At 41.8% G+C, this 21,191-nt stretch overlaps 1 protein-coding gene across 1 annotated transcript in view; it reads left to right on the top strand.

Moving 5' to 3' along the window:
- The first annotated feature begins 5,790 nt into the window (after window positions 1–5,790).
- ddr2a (discoidin domain receptor tyrosine kinase 2a) overlaps window positions 5,791–21,191 on the top strand; it is a 166,120-nt gene continuing 150,719 nt past the window's right edge. The window contains exon 1 of the mRNA XM_067990681.1: window positions 5,791–6,098. The gene's annotated coding sequence lies outside the window, so the exon portion shown is untranslated. The remainder of the gene's footprint in view (window positions 6,099–21,191) is intronic.

A 21,191-nucleotide genomic window follows, 5' to 3' on the forward strand; every position in this document is an offset into this window, starting at 1 on the left:
TTCAGCAGAGGTTGCTCTTGTCCATGCCCTGACCGATTAGATGCTCTGCGCAGACACCCTCTGGGTTTCGGTGCCCGTGAGGACCCCTCCAAAGACTGCTCCACCTGCACCTGTGCAGGGGCAGACTCGAGCACCAGGAGAGGAGGCAGCATTGCGGGTACTGGTTGAGAGGGGGGCAACGGGTGAGAGTGGTGTCCCCACTTCCATGTCCCCTTTCGCCATCATCCCTCTCCTGGGCCTTCTGGCATCTCTTCTCCTATCAAGGCAAAACACAGAGAGGCGTGATTGAGTGATGGTTGCATAGTGACCCACTGCATGCATTGGTGTGGGTGGGGGTGATCGTGAGGGAGATGCATGGGAGGGTGCATGTGAGACATGGCCATGAGATTGTATGAGGATTGGGTTGCGTGGTAGTGTTCGAATGGGAACTGGGGCGGTGAGTAAGTGCAGGCAAGGTGAGGATGATGGTTGAGTGGATGTGAGGAGTGATGCGAGAGTGTTGTGGTGGCAGTGCAGAAGGAGTTGTGTGGTGGTGGAGGTGATGTGGAAGACGGAGTGTGGGAGAATGTGTAAGTATACTCACTTTGGCTGACCTAGTTAGGTCATTAAAGCGCTTCCTGCACTGGACCCAGGTTCGGGAGATGTTACTGTAGCTGGTAACCTCCTCTGCCACCTCCAGCCAGACCTTCTTGGTGGCGGAGGGAGGCCACTTCCTCCCGTCCACTGGGAAAAACATTTCCCTCCTCCTCCTGACCCCGCCGAGCAGCACCTGGAGTGAGGAGTCAGAGAACCTTGGAGCAGCCTTGCCTCTGGGCTGCTCCATGATCCAAAATTGGTTCTTTGCTGCAGGCGGAGCATTGGAGGACTGCCCCTTTAAATAGGGCTCCTCCTGCTGACAGCCTGTGATGCGGGTGCGCAGTGCGCCCGCTGCGCAGGTGCGGAACGGGAAACCCGGAAGCCATGGTAAGTGCCTTCAATCAGGCTGCGATTGCGTGCGGAGCACTCCAAATTCACTGGGCGCGTTACCCACACACCCAGTCGACCCACCGCTGCCAACCCGCCTCCCTCCTAATATCGGGCCCCTGGAGTCTGTACCTTTGACTTCAATCTCGTCCACGAGGGTCTGGAGGTCATAGTCAGGAAAGTTCTGGGTTCTCATTCCCCGCTCAGTGGCACACCCTGTGGCTCTGTCTGGCTGCTTGATGCTGTTTTTCCTGCTCTAGATATTCTTGAAAAGATTGATGAAAAGATTGATGAGACATGCAGAAAAATTATCTCAGTGGCCAAGCAATGTTCCTTCCTTATCTGGTTGTCTCCTGGTCTGGTGCTGATGTGTGCAGATCAAACTGTATTTTTAAAGACTGTACTCCACCTGCCATGCATCCCAACTAATTACAGCTGTTTTACACGAGATTTATGCTAATAGTGACTCCAACAGGTATGCAAATGAGATGATGCAGGAAACCCTTGATGTGGAGATGCCGGTGATGGACTGGGGTTGACAATTGTAAACAATTTTACAACACCAAGTTATAGTCCAGCAATTTTATTTGAAATTCACAAGCTTTCGGAGGCTTCCTCCTTCCTCAGGTGAATTCACCTGAGGAAGGAGGAAGCCTCCGAAAGCTTGTGAATTTCAAATAAAATTGCTGGACTATAACTTGGTGTTGTAAAATTGTTTACAGGAAACCCTTGTGTAACTAGCTCTCCAGACCTCTGGTGGGCGTAAATCTTTTTACATTGTGTAATTCGATATATACTTGAAAAGGTGAAATCTGCAGGATTATGGGGATAAAACAGGAGAGTGGGACTAATTGGCTAGCTCTTTCAAAGAGCCAGCACAGACACGATGGGCCAAATGGCCTCCATCTGTGTTGTATGATTCTATGATTCAATGAACAGCGGTGCAACTCACCATGTGGAAATTCTAGGGCACTATATTTAAACTCAGTGCTAAACACTTTCATCCACAATAGCAGCTCATTGTTTTAATGTTCTAAAGAACCAATTCTATAATGGAGGCTAAGGAACCTATAATTCAAGGAAAATTAGATGTATATTTGTCTAAACAAAAGATCACTTTAGAGTAAATGTCTCTAGCATTTAGAATGAAGCTGGTATTTATTCTGCAAATATTGCTGTCATAAAAATATGTGCTTGTGGCAGTCAGTTGTAATCAACACATCATCTCAGTTAACTTACAAAAAAAATCATTCTGAGGGGGTGGGGAAGGATTAGAAAGGCTTATTGGCAAATTAATCTTTGCTGTTATTATCTTCAAAGATAATCTTCAAAGGGGACTAACTGGGTGGTACCATTAACACATTATCCTTTGATCTCTGGGATTTGGGTTTGAATCCTGCCCGAGCTGATGGGATGAAAGCCTCGACTGTCCACTGGCCGTAAAGTTCCTATGTGAAAGTACTTTAGGCAGTCTCTGCATAGTTCTGAGTCCCCAGTGAAAAATTGCCCATAATTTGGCCCTAATTGTCAGTCTCACTCAGAGAAGCCACAAGGATGCTTGGTGTGGGAACTAGAAATGTCACATTGATGCAGCGGAGAAAAGGGATGCTTTTCTGAGGTTGGACGTTATAACAGAATGTAGAGCATGGGGGTCCAAACTTTTTCTCTTCATGGGCCAATCATCATGAAGCCTGTGGGCCACATATAAAAGGCTGTATGCTACTACTATTACTGCCACCAACAATGAGAACCTGCTTAGGATGGACTTTGCTGAAGGGAAGGAGCTGGGAGTCACCCTTTTCACATTTTTTTTAAAGCTTTAGCACCCTTTTCCCCTCCCCATCAGTCTCCAATCCCATGGGACTATTTCGAAGAAGAGCAAGGGAGTTCTCCCCGGTGTCCTGGCCAATATTTATCCCTCAACCAACATCACTAAAACAGATGATCTGGTCATTACCTCATTGCTGTTTTGTGGGACCTTGCTGTGAGCGGATTGGCTGCCGTGTTTCCTACATTACGACAGTGGCTACACTTCAAAAGTACTTCACTGGCTGTAAAGCGCTTTGGGACATCCTGAGGTCATGAAAGGCGCTATATAAATGCTAATCTTTAAGGTGACACTCTTCTCTCCCTCCTCTTAATTCAAGGTGGTACATTTTAGACTTCTGCCCTTCCACATAACCTCGAACTCCCACATGCACACACACACGTGGACACACACACACACGTGGACACACACACACAGAGTCATTCCTCTCCCACTCTCCTACAGTTTCGCACTGACACTGCTTTCTCCCCACCACCACCCCTTTTCCATTTTCACACAGGCACTCTGCACTCCTCAGTGCAGCTGCAACTTTTACAGTGAATATAAAATCAGGGCCACTGACACTAACTAAGACCAAGGTTTCCATTATATCTTAAAGGCTGTGCAGTGAAGTTAAACCACGAGTGCTGACTGTGCAGAAATTAGGTGGTCTCAATCTAGTTAGACGAGGCCATGAATCCTTAGTGTAAAAACACGAGGCCCGATTTTAACCCGGAATGTGAATCAGGGGGCAGTGTGAGCACCAACCCACCCCCCCATGACCTCAGCAGCATGAGGCCTAGGTGAATTTATCTCCCGGGCCTCATCTTCACGCATCCGGTCAGTTGCCCACCCAAAATGGGCAGTAACAAGTCGGCGAGCCGAATCGTAATTTCGGGCGGCAGGAGGCCATCGGCCAGCACCAAAGAAATGGTCACCGGCACTCAAGTAAGTCGCAGGGAGGGCGGTTTTGGGATGGTCTCACATTTTGGAAGGTGGGGGGGTGAGGGTTCCAGAGCAGGGGAGGCTTAAACTTTCCTTGTGGAGCCTTCTTGCTCCACTTGGCCCTGCAAGGAAAGTTTTTTTTAAAAAACTTCCGTGACTGGGCCTCGACTGGTCTCGTACCCTCTTCCCGCTACCTTCACCTGTAGGGAAAGCAGCAACAGCTTCCCGGCTTAGGCCACCAGTTAAAATAGCAGTCGGGCCCCGATGATGACATCAGTCCCCGATCTGCATATTTAAAGAAGGACCCCACCGGCTTCAGGCGGGTGACTTTGCCGCCTGCTTAGATTAAAACAGAAGATAGCAGGAACAGATTGGGATGTCGGGGGGGGTAAGTCTCCTGGCTGATTTTAACTGGCCGCCTGGTTCCCACCAGGTGGGTAGAGTTAAAATCCCCTCTATGGTTTCTGTTGCAATCTTTTCTCTCAGAAGCTTCGATTTTAGTGTTTTTTTTAATTGCATATGGAACTCGCTACCACAAGGGGCAGGATTTTAACTGGGAAAAATGGGTGGGTTGCGGGTGGGGGAGCATTGAAAATTGTAACAATTTCAAACCCGCCCATTTCTGGTTTTCACCAGCGCAGGACGAGGAGCGGGCAACCAACCCGCTCTCAGGGGTCGGGTTGGTCACTAAAACCTTTCAAGGAGGCTGCAGGCCTCCATTTTGAAAGGTTTTGTGATTGCAACCTCTGGGGGCCAGAATTCCCGGGCCTTCTCCTTCACACTGCATAAGAGCAGGCGAGAAGGCCCGAAACTGCAGGTAAGTGCCTTTCTGGCACAGCTTGTGGGCCCGAAGGAGCAGGAGTGCTTCCCCCAGACCCAACCAGCCTACCTGCAGCAACCCCCCCCCACAACGATCGTGACGCTCCCCCAACGATCGCGGACCCCCCTAATGATTGCGGACACCCACGATTACCCTTGATGCCGACCCCACCCCCCACCCCTCGGTGACTGACACCTGTTCACCCCCCCCATGACCTCGATTTCTCCCCCCACCCCACGATTGATCCCCCCCCCCGGTGACTGACCTCCGATGACTGACCCCCCCAACCCTGATAACTGATCCCCCCACCACCATGCCCATGACTGACTTCCTGGTGACTGACTTCCGATGACTGAATTCCTCACCCCCTCCCCCACCGATGACTGACCCCATGTGACCCCCATGCTCACCGATGGCCCATCCATGCAACCCCCCCCCATCCATACAATCTAAGACTTACCTGAAGACGTCCTCTTCCTTGATCTGCTCCCATCCGACTGAGACCAGCCTGTCAATCAGACCAGCCTGTCGGACGGGAAGCCGACCAAAAAAAAGATATCCTTACCTCAAAATTGTAAGGACGTCCGGGAAGCCCGTACCTCTAGGTTTCCTATCCGCAATTCGACCCCCCACGCTCCGCCCCGCCCCCTTCCCGGTTCCGGGTCAAAATCCTGGCCAAGGAGTAGTTGAGGCGAATAGCATGGATGCATTTAAGGGGAAGCTAGAAAAGCACGAGGGAGAAAGGAATTGAAGAGTAAGCTGATAGCGTGAAATGAAGTAGGGAGGAAGGAGGCTCGTGTGGAGCATAAACGCCGGCATAGACCAGTCGGGCTGAATAGCCTGTTTCTGTGCTGTGGTTTCGATGTAACTTAATGCATTGTAAGTGAGGTAATTTTTGATTCTTCAATATAACGACCACCTACTCAACAGAGGTGAAAATAAATCATTGACAGATTTTGTTCAAACAGTAGACATTGCAGTTTAGCAATGGACAGAAGAATTTTGTTTTCAAAATACAAGTACATTAGATTCTGTACTTGCTTTCAGCAGATGTATTCTGGGAGAGGGGGAGGTCAGAAATGTTCTGGTTAATTCCAAAATCTGCCCAAATCCAAATTTGGGACTGTAATGCTGACATCGCAGTCTCATTTCCTTCCCCTTTTGCTGTCAGTTTTTTTTTGAACAAGTTATAATTGTATAACAGAAAGAAGACCTCCTGTACGACCTGTGGATTAACAGCGCTGTTCATTCAGTGCTTGTTGTCAGTAATAGGCATAGTCCCTCGGGCCAAGAAAAATGGGTCTAAACTGCCATGATTGGTTGTAATCAGCACCTCTAATTGAAACAGCCTGTGTTACTCGTGGAATTCTGGGATCTCTGGCTGTCTCCCAAGAATGCCCAGAATGTTAGTTTTTTTTTGGAGGCATCTTACATCAGCTTAGTTCATGACAGAGAAAGTACGGAATTCTAAGAAACTTCAGACCAAAGACAGATTAGTGAAGACACACAGACAAAAAAATATTCTAGACGTTCACGTTGACGAAAGTAGTCTTCATCATAAAGGTAAGTTTTCTTTGTAAATCCTTTGAGACAGTTCTGTAGTGGACCTGTAGTGGGTTTTTTTAAAACTAGGAAAATTTTATTAATTTTTTTAAGACATAGATATGTAGATGAAATGTGACTCATTAAGATCTAACAAAAATGAAGAGCGAGCACCTCATTTGTAACCCTCATTTCAAGGAGATATTAGTATTGAAAACTGATGCAATGTGGAAAAAAAAAAGTTTAGTGGTAAAATATAACTTTTTTTTTGCTGTCTGCATGGCAGGCATAACCAGATGATCATCGACAGCACTGATGACTCTAGTGCTCCCTATGCGTCCAGATGCAGGTTTCACATGCACTGCCATGGAAGGAACCATGGAAGGGGTAGTTTCTGAATTAGCATCCACCCCCAGACTAATGTGCATTGTTATCATCATGCATTTAGCTCGTATCATCTATTCACAACCTTTTCAGCACAAATTTACTTTTTCTCAGTTGCCTTATTGTGCTTACAAGTATTAACTGTTCTTCTGTAGAGATTGTACGTTACCAATTGTTTTTACAGCTGTTTAATAGTGATGCATGTACTCTGGTAATATTATTTCCACATATGTAGGATCAGTTTCACAAGCTCGTTTTATTTCCCTACTATACTCTTGCTGAGCACTCAAATCCAACTAGTCTTGGACCAAACGTTTTGCCAGATCCATGTGGAGAAATTTTCCAAAATACAAACTGGACAGTAAAAGTTTTTGTTTAATTGGAAGCCCACTTTCTCCGTCTTATGATGTGATGCCATTCATTATTTTGGTTGTTAAAGTTTGAGAGCTCATTAATGGTTCAGCAAGGTTATGCAATGAACAGCTGAAAACAAGGTCCCAGTTACAATCCCTGGACCATGCTGAGTTACCTGGTCTTCATCAGGACAGCAGTAGGGGAGCTGTAGTTACATCAACGTCTCTGGGTTAGGGAAGAGGAAAGTTGCTCTTGAGCACAATGCAGCAACCTCTGCTGGAAGATTGAGCATATGGATATTAGACGAGAATGGGATCTGGCTCAGTTGCAATGGCTGACCCTATCTAGCTTCTCATATGAATAATGGTTACTTGAGGGAAGTGGCGGAGGGTGACCAATGTCGGTGGAACTGTACCCCAGATTGTTTTGGAACTTGGTGGGGATGGAGAAAGGTGGCAACTTTTATTTTTGTGCACGTAAAGTACTGTGTATTCTTTACCATTATTGTTTAACATTCTGATTACATAGTTGGAGAAATAGGCCAGGAAGATAACAAATGCAAACTGACTGAAACAGTTCAAAATCCAAAAGGGCCATTGCTGTTTATTGTGTTTATAAATGATTTGGAGCTGAAGACAGACATAATGCTGTCGAAGTTTGCAGATGACACAATGGCCCCAGCACAGATCCTTGTGGCACATTTCTGGTTGCCCCTTGCCATTGTCAATACAGTTCATTCATTCCATTCACAACCACCCTCTTCTTTTTCTGGTTTACCAATTTTCAATTCACCTCAGAAGCTTGCTTCCTGTTCCATGTCTTCTTACCTTATGAACTAATTGTTTGTGTGACATGATATCAAAAGTACTCGGAATATATCACACCGATAGAATTTCTGTTGCCAGCAAGGTCCATTATTTCCTCAAACAACTCCAATAATTTTTTTTTGGCAAGCTCTCCTTCCCATAAATCTATGCTGACTCCCTCTTACCATACCATATATATCCAGGTGTTTCGTCACCTCTTTTTCAGACACTAAATTAAGAAGGGTTTCAAACAATAGGAAACAGGCAAACAAAATACAAACGGATCTACATAGGATGGAATGGTGGATTGCTGAGTGGCAAATGATATTTAATATGAAACGATGCAAAGTAATGATACTGGGGAAGGGACGTAATCAATGGGAATATTAACTAAATGGTTCTAGGCAGTGCAGGAGAGTACTGGTGGGTAGCTCTATGGAACCAACAGCACAGTATGTGGAGGTAGTAAGAAAAGCTAACTGGATCTTGGGATGTGTAGCCAGAGGGGTGAAGCATAAATCCCAGGAGGAGATAACGAGTTTGTACAAGGCACTGGTACAGCCACACTGAGAGAGTAATTCTGGTTGCCATAGTGGAGTAAAGATATCCAAGCAGTGGTGGAAAATAACAAACTGATACCTAGCCTAATGTACCTGGGCTATGAGGAGAGGTTGAAAAACCTGGAATTATTTATTCTGCAGGAGAAAAGACTCTGAGGAGTTACTGGATCTCTGAGGAGTTACTGGATCTCTGAGGAGTTACTCTTTTTTTTAACCTCGAATCTCCAGTTCGAAGAGTTTGTGGTAAACTTGAGCTTAAAAAAGGAGGGTGCACAGACATTTTAACTTTGGTGGGAAACCGGTGGAACCCCCAAGGAAATCGGGGCGACCCAGTCATGTTGGGTCTCTGCCATTTTTTCCAGTTTATCTATTTCTTTGTAAGCCATCAGTCCCTTACACAGTAGATGATGGGCTGGGGGGTGGAGCCAGGACAGGGGTACCTGCTCCTGGCCCTAGGCGAGGACCCAGTGTATCAGTAACATCCTGTTATGCTGAGAAAGATGAGTCAAACTGTCCTCCTCAAGGGCGCATGTGGGCCCCACTGGTTGGGGTCTGGGTCTGGACCCCCGAAGAGGAGAACTTTTTTTTTTAAAAAGAGAAATGACTGCCTGAATCAGCCTTTTTGCTCGGGGTGGGGGGGTGTGGGGGGGGCAGGGGTACAGTGGGGTTGGGGTAGGATATGCTCAGAACTACGACTGGAGTTCAGGGGAGGGGGAGCCTCAGCAACTCCCTAAGCAGATGACTGCTCCATTTTCTAGGCACATGGGACAGGCAGTTGCCAAAGAAGCCCATTAACCCCACAAACTCCGGCCGGGGTCAGTGTTAGACGGAAGCAACAGTCACCCTCTGTGAAATTTCAGGAGCCAAATGTTTTTTGCATTCAAGTCTGAAACACTTGCATTACTAATCTTTGATTTTAGAAATTTGTATTTACCTGGACACTATAAAAGCACATGACATATTGAAGTATAAGGATAAATTGAGGTATAATAGCAACTCACTGCACATGGGAAAATGTTGGAAAAATGAAAGACTTGTCGTAAATTTGTATTGAAAATTCGCTTAGTCTTTTGAGAAATCGCACAACAAGCATTGAACAAGGACTGTTAGACTTTCCAATTCTTTGCCCAGATTAGTTGTCCTACTCATATTGTTGAGAGTTGGAGGTCAGTCAGGAACAGTTAATGATGCAAAAATCTACTAAACCCTCACATATATGAACCACGTTTTTCCCAATGGTGCAGGGGTCAGTTTTAAATTAATTGATGGAGGGAGTGTAGGAGCATTGAAATTCTTGCATTGAAATAAATCTTAGTATTTCACCTGGGATTACAGGGTTAATCTCTGGGAGCTTGGGTTCATTATTTCCAATTTTGAAATGGAGGAAATTGTTATCATCCATGACTTGATGTTGGATGGGCAGACGAGCGACATTGAGGCAGTTAAGGGTTCAAGAGAAGTGGTTTGTGTATGACTGCTGTGAGGAAAGCAGAATCTGGGCTGAAGGGAATCAAAATGGGAGTTTCAGGACAGAGAGCTGGGGTTAAAATCTAATAATGGGAACAGTCTTTGAAGAAGGGGCAGCACTGGACTGAATCACATGCAGCTAGTCCGCAGTGTAAATAGTGACTCCCAAAGTTAAGTGCAACACAAATTTAGTTCCTACCTGTAACTGAAATTTTTTTTCCAGCAGAATTTGAGCCATTAAACCAGGTTTTTCAGCATTTTACAGATTCCAAGTGAGACTCTGTCACGTGGAACCTTTCCAATGTTACAGTATATAATGGAGAATTTCATTCACTTGGAGATTTAAACATAAATTTGCCTCCTGGTAATAAATCAATTGTTCAAATAGTAATTTAACAATTAGTACATTTGGAAATTAATTCCAGATGTATTAATTTTGAAACTATATGTCAATTTGTGAAAAAAGAGCTTCAATCATTCAAATCAAATTATGTGTATTAATCTTCGTATGAAACTTCCACCATTTATTATGTTGTTTGTAATTTCAAACTTAAATACTGGATTCATGTTATTTGAACTGAACACTTTCAATTTACCTTTTTAAATTTAATGTCATGGTCTAAAGACATCGATCTCAGCATCCAATTAGACCACCGTAACTGCTGTGCTGGAACAACTGAGATTTCCTGGTACAGACATCGAGTGATTATTATGAGAATAATTGGTAAGGTTTTCTGTTAATCATTATAGACAAAATAAATAAGGTTGATGAGCTGCACGCACAAATTCCCACATGGGACTATGATATAGTGGCAATAATGGAGACCAGACTCAAACAAGGGGCTGATTGGGAGCTTAATATTCCTGGCAACAAGGTATTCAGGAAAGATAGGGAATGGAAAAAAGGAGGGGGGTGGCAGTATTGATCAAAGATACTGTTTCAGCACTGGAAAGGGATGATGTTGTTGAGGATTCAAAGACAGAATCTATTTGGTTAGAATTAAGGAACAATAGAGGAGCTATAACACTGCTGGGTGTATACTATAGGTCTCCAAATAGTGGGAAGGAGATAGAGGAGCAAATTTCAGAAAGATGCAAGAAATATAGAGCAGTGATAATGGTGGACTTCAATTATCCTAATATGGGAAAATACCAGTGGTAAAGGGCAAAGAGGGGGAGCAATTTCTGAAATGTGTACAAGAGAACTTTCTTGATCAGTATGTTTCCAGCCCAATGAGGAAGGAAACAGTGCTGGATCTGGTTCTGGGGCAAGTAGAGCATATTTAAGTGGGGGAGCATTTGGGAAACAGTGACCACAATAACATTAGGTTCAAAATAGTTATGGAAAAGGACAAGGAACAATTACATTTAAAATATTCAAATGGAGGAGGGCTAATTTCAGTGAGTTGAAGGGAGATCTGGCCCAGGTGGATTAGTATCAAAGATTGGCAGGTAAAACAGTAAATGAGCAATGGGAGGCCGTCAAAGAGGAGATAGTTCACGTACAGACTAGACAAATTCCTATGATGGGGAAAGGAAGGGCATCCAAAGCTAGAGCTCCCCGGATGACTAAAGATATAGATATTAAATTAAACAGAAAAAGGGGGCTTATGATAAATGTCAGGCTCATAATACAGCAGAGAACCAAGCGGAATACAGAAAGTACAGAGGAGAACTGAAAAAGGAAATAAGAGGGGCAAAGAGAGAGTGTGAGAATAAATTAGCAGGTAACATAAAAGTCTTTTATAAACATAAAAATAGTAAAAGGGTAATCAAAGGAAGGATGGGGCTGATTAGGGACCTTCTTGTGGAGACAGAGAGGATGGCTGAGGTACTAAATGTGTACTTTACATCTGTCTCCACTAAAGAAGAGGATGCTGCCAATATGACAGGAAAGGAGGAGGTAATAGAGAAATTGGACAGGATAAAAATAGCTAAAGAGGAGATACTTAAAAGGTTGGCTGTGCTCAAAGTAGAAAAGTCACCTGGTCCAGATGGGATGCATCCCAGGTTGCTGAGGGAAGTAATGGAGGAGATAGTGGAAACCCTGGCCACAATCTTCCAATCCTTCTTAGATATGGGAGCATTGTCAGAAGACAATGCAAATGTTATACCCCTGTTCAAATAAGGGGAGAGGGATAAACCCGGCAACTACAGGTCAGTCAGCCTAACGTGGGTGGTGGGGAAACTTTTAGAGACAATAATCCAAGACAAAATTAATTGTCACTTGGAAAAATATGGGTTTAATACATGACAGCCAGCATGGATTTATTAAAGGCAAATCGTGTTTGACTAACTTGATTGATTTCTTTGATGAAGTAATGGAGAGGCTTGGCTGAAGGTAGTGCGGTTGATGTTGTGTATATGGACTTTCAAAAGGCATTTGATAAAGTACCAGCTAATAGACTTGTTAGTGAAATTGAAGCCCATGGGATTATAGGGACAGTGGCAGCATGGATACAAAATTAGCTAAGAGATAGAAAGCAGAGAGTAGTGGTGAACAGTTGTTTTTCAGACTGGAGGGAAGTATACAGTGGTGTCCCCCAGGGGTCAGTATTAGGACCACAGCTCTTTTTGATATATATTAGTGACCTGGACTTGGGAATACAGGGCATAATTTCAAAGTTTGCAGATGGCACGAAACTCGGAAATGTAGTAAACGGTGAGGCAGATAGTAACAGACTTCAGGAGGATATAGATAAACTGGTAAAATGGGCAGGCACATGGCAGATGCAATTTAATGCAGAGAAGTGTCAAGTGATGCATTTGGTAGGAAGAATGAGGAGAGGCGTTATAAACTAAATAAACCCAGAAGTGGGCATGTTCAAGCTGGGTTGTGGTCCCACTTCAAAAAACTGTTATTTTTACCTCCCATCCATCCTCAACCCATCTGTTCTTAGGGGTTAAAATTACCCCCATATAGCCCAAAAGCAGGAAGTTATGCTAAACCTTTTATAAATCACTGGTTCGGCCCCAGCTGGGGTATTGTGTCCAATTCTGGGCACTGCACTTTAGGAAGGATGTCAAGGCCTTGGAAAGGGTGCAGAGGAGATTTACTAGAATGGTATCAGGGATGAGAGACTTCAGTTATGCGGAGAGACTGGATAATCTGGGGTTGTTTTCCTTAGAGCAGAGAAGGTTTAGGGGAGATTTAATAGAGGTGCTCAAAATAATGAAGGGTTTTGATAGAGTAAATAAATGACAGAAGGGTCAGTAACCAAAAGACACAGATTTAAGGTAATTGGCAAAAGAACCAGAGGCAAGATGAGAAATTTTTTTACGCAGCGAATAGTTATGATCTGGAATGCACTGCCCGAAAGGGTGGTGGAAGCAGATTCAATAGTTACTTTCAAAAGAGAATTGGATAATACTTGAAGAGGAAAAATTTGCAGGGCTATGAGAAAAGGGCAGAGGAGTGGGACAAATTGGATAGCTCTTTCAAAGAGCCGGCACAGGCATGAGGGACTGAATGGCCTTTGTCTGTGCTATATCATTCTATTATTCTAAGTAACAAGAACTGAAAGTGCTAGTAGATCTGATTGATTAGCAGGGAACTTCCAGCACCTGTGATTGACAGTTTGTAAGAAAATAAGTTGAAAGTATGGTATGATATTAAATACATACTGATCAAGTGAAGTGGACGGCACTGTCAGCCTGGGCTCAGTGATAGCACTCTTGTCTCTGAGTCAGAAGATTGTCCAACTGTTGTCGGTGGCTGCACTGTCGGAGATGCCGCCTTTTGGATGAGACGTTAAACCGAGGACCCGACTGACCTCTCAGGTGGACATAAAAGATCCCAAGGCACTATTCAAAGAAGAGCAGGGGGGTTCTACCTGTGTCCTGGCTAACGTTTATCTCTCAACCAACATCTGAAAACAGATGATCTGGTCATTTATTTCATTGCTCTTTGTTGGACCTTGCTGTGGGCAAATTGGTTGCCGCATTTCTTGCATTACAACAGTGACTACACTTCAAAAGTACTTCATTGGCTGTAAAGCGTCTTGGGACATTTTGCTACGTTAATGGTGCTATATAAATGCAGTTGTTGTTGATTTATCAATATTCATTTAGAAATTAATTTTGTGGGGTTTTTTCAATCAGTGTATGAATAATTTTTGTCTATATACTGAAATTACTGGAAACACTCAGCAGGTCAGGCAGCATCTGTGGAGAGAGAAACAGAGTTAACGTTTCAGGTCGATGACCTTTCATCAGAATTGAATCATTCTTGTCTCCCTTACTAGGAAGCAGGCCATAGTGGAGATAGGAACTTCAGATTTTTCCCCCCCACTTCCTTCTATTCAGAGATGGCTATTCCCCAGTGAGCAGTTCCCTGCAGTACATCCTAACCACACCTATCTCCCACCACACCATGTTAGTAGTTATACTGTAGGTTTAAAAATGAACTTGTAGGTCCGAACATATTCATAAACTAAGCAATTTTGTACATTTGAAAACTGATTTTAAAAAAATATTTTGAAAGAAATTTTAAAATGCATAGCTTGTTGCATGAATCAAGCTCAGTTTAAGGCACACACTGCCAACTTAATTTCATTGCTATATGAATTAAAAATAGATGGGTGAAATAATATGTATCTGTGAGCATCTTCCATTTCATCCTGTATTAAATGGAAAATTCATAATTAGAAAGAAAGAACTTGCATCTATTTTAGCACCTGATATCGTCAGGACCTCCCAAGACACTTTACAGGCAATGTTTTACTGTTGAAGTGCAGCTACTGTTATTATGTAAGCAAAAGCAGCAGCCGATTTCTGCACAAGCAGATCCCACAAACAGCAAATGAACGAACAACCAGATAATCTACGGTGGAATGGGCTGAGAGAAAAAATTTGGCCGGGACGCCAGGAGAGCTGTCTGTTCTTCTTCAAATAGTGCCATGGAATCTTTTGCATCGACCTGAGTTAGCAGGCAGGTATCTGTTTAATATCTCACATAAAGACAGCTCCTTCAACAATGCAGCACTCTCTCCATACTGCACTGAAGTGCCAGCCTAGATTATGTGCTCAAGGCTGTAGTGGTGCTTGAACACACAACCTAATAGCAAGAGGTGAAATTTCTACCAGTGAGCCAAGCTGATACACAACAGCTTGAAATGTTGGTTATAAATTAAATTAATGTCCAGTAGGTTTGAAAGTCTTCTCTAACCCTTAAGCTTTTATGTCTGGAGGTGTGGATTTGCATGTAAGGTTCATTACTGTAGGGTGTAAACAAAGGGGAAAAGGGCTTTGGTAGTTTCACCTGGGTACGCCCAGTTTATCGGAGTTTTAACCATGAAACTGTTGAACATTTGGCAATTAGTTCAAAGGCCTGTGTTCTTAAAGACCAAATTTAAAGCATATATGTAATAGAAAGGTCATGGGTCACGTGTGGGAATTGGACTGGAAAGTAAAAGAAGGTATGCTAAATTATTTTAATTTCATTTGTGGATTTAAGGAAACAATGTTCTGTAATGAGTTAATAGAGCTTTAGTTGTTTGTTCAGGCAGAGTCTGGAGATCAATTTGTTTACAGCATCTTTTTAACAACAAAAAACAATAATGTTGATCATTTAATTTCTCCCTATTCCTAATATTATCAGGTGTAAATGTTGAAATTGGGCAAATAGTGAAGCTATCCCATTATGTAATTAGTACACTACAGGAATAATCTATACTTTTATTTCATGATTTTTAAAATTTTTGAAAAAGTGGGCATTGTATTTCAGATACGTTAGTTTGAAAAGACATGATGCATTCAAAATTAAGGCATGCAACTCATTTAAATTTAAACTGAATCGAAACATAAAGATGTCAAATCCTGTCAAAATTTATGCCTTATTGTTCTCCATTTTTGGATGTCTTATGAGATCATTTTTTATTGGAGAGTAACACACCCTGACAAGATATGTATGCTAATTTGAATGAATGTATAATTTCACATTTATCACTCATAAAGTATGCAGAAAGTATTGCACGTGGCCATTTGATGCAAAAATGTATCTCTGCTCTGTTTATTAATGTGGAGCTCCAGTCTCACAATAGTCCTTTTGATAAAATGAGTGGGGATGCGTACTATTTCCAATCCGTGAGTTTGTGGAGAAGCCAGAAAGCAAATAGGAAGGAATTAAAGTTGGTTCACTCAGTTATTGGCACGTTTTCTATTGACATAGCTGTTTGAAGACTCAATTCAATGTGTAAACTGTTCACATCCCTCGAAATACTCGATGACGAACTTTACTATAGTTACCTTTTAGTGTCACTGTAGAACTATTGGTGATTTAATTATTATGAGTAACCCGTCAAAACTTTGTTCCTGTTTTCAGTGGGTGACAGTGCATGTAGTGTCAAAAGTTTGATTACACCATAAAGTTAACATTTTCCTTTTGTTCTCTGACCGTTTTTAATTTATTTGACTTCCTCTCCTCTTTCTTCTCTCCCCCACATAGAGTACGAAGCCCTGTGCTGCACATCATTCTCTCGCTCAGAAGATTGTTACTGTTCTATCTCCAGCTGTGCTTTCTGTCCCTCTTTCCCCATTTCAGTCTCTCTATCCCCGTCTCTCTCTCTCCCTCTCTCTCTCTCGTATATTAATATTACACTTGAACCAGTCACAAAGAGGTGCATGAAAAAAATTCCTTGGCTCTACACATCTCCAAATGAGGCTGGGATTAGAAATGTGGAGAATCATGAGCGCTGACCCACATTCTAATAATGTATGGCTCAGTGTTGTGCCAATGAGTTATGCCTTTCAATGAGGTTTGAATTTCTGTTTCTATATTAAGTGTGTCTATCTTTTCAGCTGAACTATTTTAATGAAAAGTCAATTATACTGGATTTTAAAATTTAGTATTTTCAATACTCCAGCATTGATGACGGCCCGTACGGTGTCTGTTCCGTGACGGCCCGTACGGTGTCTGTTCCGTGATAGTCCATTTGGCATCTTCCCCATGATGGCCTGTACTGTATCTGTCCCATCATGGTCACTACTGTATCTGTCCTAGGAATCTTTTAATTGTAACCAGATGCAGCATGGAGAAATAATTTGCTTGTAACAGTTTCAATTCTGTTTTTAATGTGTCTTGAACACATTTGAGAACACAAAGTGACAGCATATGTTTTGGGCGTTTCATGACGCTTTTAAGTTTCCATAGGTAATTATATGTAACTAATTTTTTCTAATATATTGGTAGGAGCTATTAATCATGCGGAGATGGTTATTATTTTGTGTGCTGACACCACTGATCTCTGTAGTTTGTCCAAAAACAAATATTTGCATTTATAGGGGAGCTGCAATGTTAAAGAAAGGTCCAAAAGTGCTCCAGAGGGAGGAGAAAGTATAGATAAAAGGAATTAAGAAATGGACAATGTGCCATGGTGCGAGAATTAGGGGAGATGACCAAAAGCTTGATCAAAACAGTGGGTTTTAGGAAGGTTTTCAAGGTAGGAATCCAGTTTGCAAACGTACAGCCCATGCATTACTGAAATGGAACATTGCTGTGAGAATTTGAATCTTTTCATAATGAACAGAATGAGAAAAAAGTCTTTAAAAAGGAAGTTTCTTTAATTCCTAAATATAGAACAGGGAAAGGTGCATGGTGAGTGTTACAGCTTTAATAAGTGTCCCGATATTAAGTATTACGTAAGTTAATAGTAATCCAAGGGTATAAAAAATGCTATTTCATGTCAATTACACCTGTTGGTCATTCCCAAGCAATAACACTGTTTTTGTCATTCCCAGCTGTTAACAATTTCCTTCTGTTGGCAATTACCCCTCGTCATGATGTTTATCATTTTAGAGGATTACACAATATCTGTTGTTTCTGAATTAAAGAACAAATCATAGAAAGGACAAATAGCTGAGTTTATGAAGACACTGGTGCCAGCAAATGATGGATAGGAGCCAAGATAAGATTAGAACAATCAAGGTCTAAAGTGAATTGGTACTACAGGAAAGTAAGAGTATGGTATGAGGCGAGTGATAATGGCAGATCACTCTATCGAAAGATATGTGGAGGTTGTGACTTGCTCGTCATAACAATCTCATAGTTCCATGCTACCAAGATGAATGATTTTGCAGAGTATGTAGGTCATATTTTGAAGGGCACATGAAAGGTGGCAATGCTAGTTTTGCATGTTTGCTGCTCAAAGTCTACCATTCCCATTCATAATATCTCTGAAATGGAATTTCATGAACATTTACCTGTCGGGCAACTAAAAAATTCAACATGATAACGCATTTTAACACATGCACTAGTACAAGGGTAGATTAGAGGCATGATCAGTAGTGGGGGGTAAAAAGTAAGTAGTCCAATTTTGATGGGTAGTACTCATTGACAGCTCAGGATTTAGAAGTTAGAATATAAAATGAGAGCAACATACTGGAACATGGCGGAGACTAACCTGACTAAGAGACAATATGGTAAAGAAGCTGAACAGGTTGTAACTTTGTAAGTTTATTCTCCATCTATTCCTAGAATCAGCATGTGGATATTGAACTGAGTATAAAGAGGTCAGAATCTAGGCCTTACTTGGCCAGAGAATTGTATCTGTAGGCTGCTGTATCAGGCGAACATCACATAAAGGGTACATTGCCAGCAGATTGTCATATTGTAAGAGAACTGAGTTACCTTCCAACTGCATGCTTGTGTGATCATGAACTACTTTGGTGTTTACAACTGTGTTCTGCGTTTCATTTGAACCAGGGGCAAAGATTTTGTTGCATATGAAAGGTTTTTGCTATGTTCCTGTCACCTGCAAGAGTTTGTTGCTCTTTTGTAATAAATTCTACTCCCTAGATTTTTGTTTGGAGCTGTACAATTAATTCTCAGGGTGATTTCTGTTTTGATAGAATCTGTAAGCAGATCCTTAGTGTCGTTTTTAGTTGAGAAGCTAAAATGAACAGATTAAATAAATTTAAAATTGCTCATTGCAGCAGATGACTCATTTCTGGGCTTCAACAAGCAAAGACTGGCACTTTGAAATTTTTACTACTGTTCATTAATCCATTCTTTGTGAAATATGAATCCACATATTAGTGCTAAACATTGATTAATAATCTGTGTGTGGTTTCTATCAATATTGCATTGCTTTTTCACATCTACTTTATCATTAAAGTTATTGAACAAAGGAATATATGGCCATCACATTAAAAATGCTGTAAAATATAGTTTCCTAATTGATCTAATGACTATAAGAATCGCAGTGGGAAATTAAAGAAGGAAGAGAAAAGCTCATTTAAAAATGATGGGCTATATTTTCTTTTGCATGTTAGTTGTTTATGAAAAAGTAGAAGTGAATAAGTAGGGTGGGTAGAAAGCAATATTGGATTTTGCTCCCATTTTAAAATGTGTTTCCAAACTAAGATGAGTATGCCCTTTATTTCCATGTTACTCTTTTTCAAGTTATAAAAATTCTTCTGGACCTCCTCCCGGGTACATATAATAGTCAACCCTAAACTGACCTGAACTGTAATGTATTGCCTTGCTCCTTTTACCTGATGTTTAGGGCAAGCCTGTGGCCTGCCCCCTTGACTCTAAAAGTTCAATGTATTTTTATAAAATGGTGTCTATCAAAACCTTTAGGTCCCGATCATTGGGTCATTCTTTTCAAGAGTTCTGCACATTCCACAGCTGGAAGAATGAAATGTTTGTCACTTAAATGACGATCTATCAACTTGAGATGTGTGACAGAAACATTTATTACGGATGTGTCATGACTGGTTGGTTCTCTTTTCTTTCCTTCTATCAAATTCATAATGCACAAAATCATTCGGCAGCAAAATCGCACAAACTTGCCATTTTGATTTTTTTAATTTAAATTCTTCTATTTAGGACAATTCACCCATTATTCACAAAAAAAGAAAATAAACCCCAATGAGAAATAAAATAATTCAAGTATAGGTATTTCCTTGCAAATGTGCAAAGCAGTTTCAGTCGAGCCCTGAGATGCCCCAAGAGATGAATGCTGTCAATATTACCAACATATGCTGAGATGTGATTTTGTCGAGGCATCGTATCCTGGCCACTGGGACCACATCTCATTGCCCAGCCAGTACAAGCCCGCTACTTTGTGAGAACATCTGTTTGAAATCAATGGAGAATCAGTGGACTGCCATTCCTTGCTGAGCTAATCTGTGAAATTAAATCAAGCCATCATGCAGATCAACCAAAGCATGACTCGTGACTGAATACTCAGAGGCACAGACCGTGACTTGATTTCTAAAAAAATAATTAAATACTAAATAAGTTTAGCGAATGGTTTCATGTTGAGTTCCTCAGAAATTGGCAACACAAGACAATGGGCTAAAAATTGCTGGAAAAATTATGGCGACTTCACAGCGCCCATCATAATTAGTGTGTAAGAAACACCCCCCGGCAATTTGGGGCGAGGTAGAGATGCCCCATGAGTTGTGAATCGCCACAAATTGCTGGACACTCCGCTGTCCGCCTTGCAAAAACCGGAGCTCGCCGTCAACCTCCCTATGAGTTTCAAGAAATTGCTGGATTTGCACCGTAAATAGAAATGAATCTTGCCGCAGATATTTAGGGCTGGTAATTCACATCATAAGGACTCTGTTAATGATGTGATTTATGGTCCTGACGTGAAACTTAACCTCTCCAGCCTAGAAATGAAACAATTGAAACTGTGGAGTCTCATTCCTGCGGGAATTAAATTGTTCCTAGAGGTTTTTTAAATTTTAAATGTTAAATGTTAAAAAATTTTCTTGCTTTTCTCTCTCTCTTAATCCACTCTTTTTCTTTCCCTTTTTACTTCTCTTTCTGTATCTAATTTGACTCTAATTCACCTTAAGTCCTATTCCGTTGTTCACTCTGTTTCTTTCTCTATCATTGGTTAAGGAGCTAGACCATTGGATCCGACGTTCACCAAAGTCCCAGAGCATCACCCATAACGCAAGAACAAATAATAATAAAATAAATTATACAGTAACATGCTCATATACAGAATGTTTGTCTCTCATACTCATGAAATAAACCCAGTAAATGCACCATTCTTGGTCTAATGGTCAGTACTCATTCTTTGAGGCCATCATTCATTGCAATCAAATCAAAAATAATAATTCACTGCAGTGATTTATAGCTCATGCAAGGAATATAAAATAAAATCTAATACTTAAAGCAAATTCCTGCTTCCGCACTGGAAATAAATGAGCTAACGACAATGTGATACTAATATCCTTTCAGTCATGTGAAGAATTGGCATACTTGAAAGCCAGTAACTTGGGCAGTCACTGAACTATCACGCACCATAACACTATCACATAGTGGAAAATCCTGCCAAAGAAATGAATAGAGAGAAAATAAACACTCTGAGAAATAAAATAGAAAAATAAAGTGGGGCCTAGTTTCAATATAGAGTGAAGTGTCAAGTAGTTTCAACATGCACTACACCATCAAGTAGATAATGTGGCTACTATGTTCTAGGTAGGTGCCCAGTTTTCCCAGCTTGGTATCTGGCTAGAACGCTACCTCTGAGGCAAGGTGTCAGTCATGGCTCAGTGGTGACACTCTTGACTCTTGAGTATGA

Source organism: Heptranchias perlo, chromosome 9 (assembly GCF_035084215.1).
Source record: "Heptranchias perlo isolate sHepPer1 chromosome 9, sHepPer1.hap1, whole genome shotgun sequence".
Lineage (NCBI taxonomy): Eukaryota > Metazoa > Chordata > Chondrichthyes > Hexanchiformes > Hexanchidae > Heptranchias > Heptranchias perlo.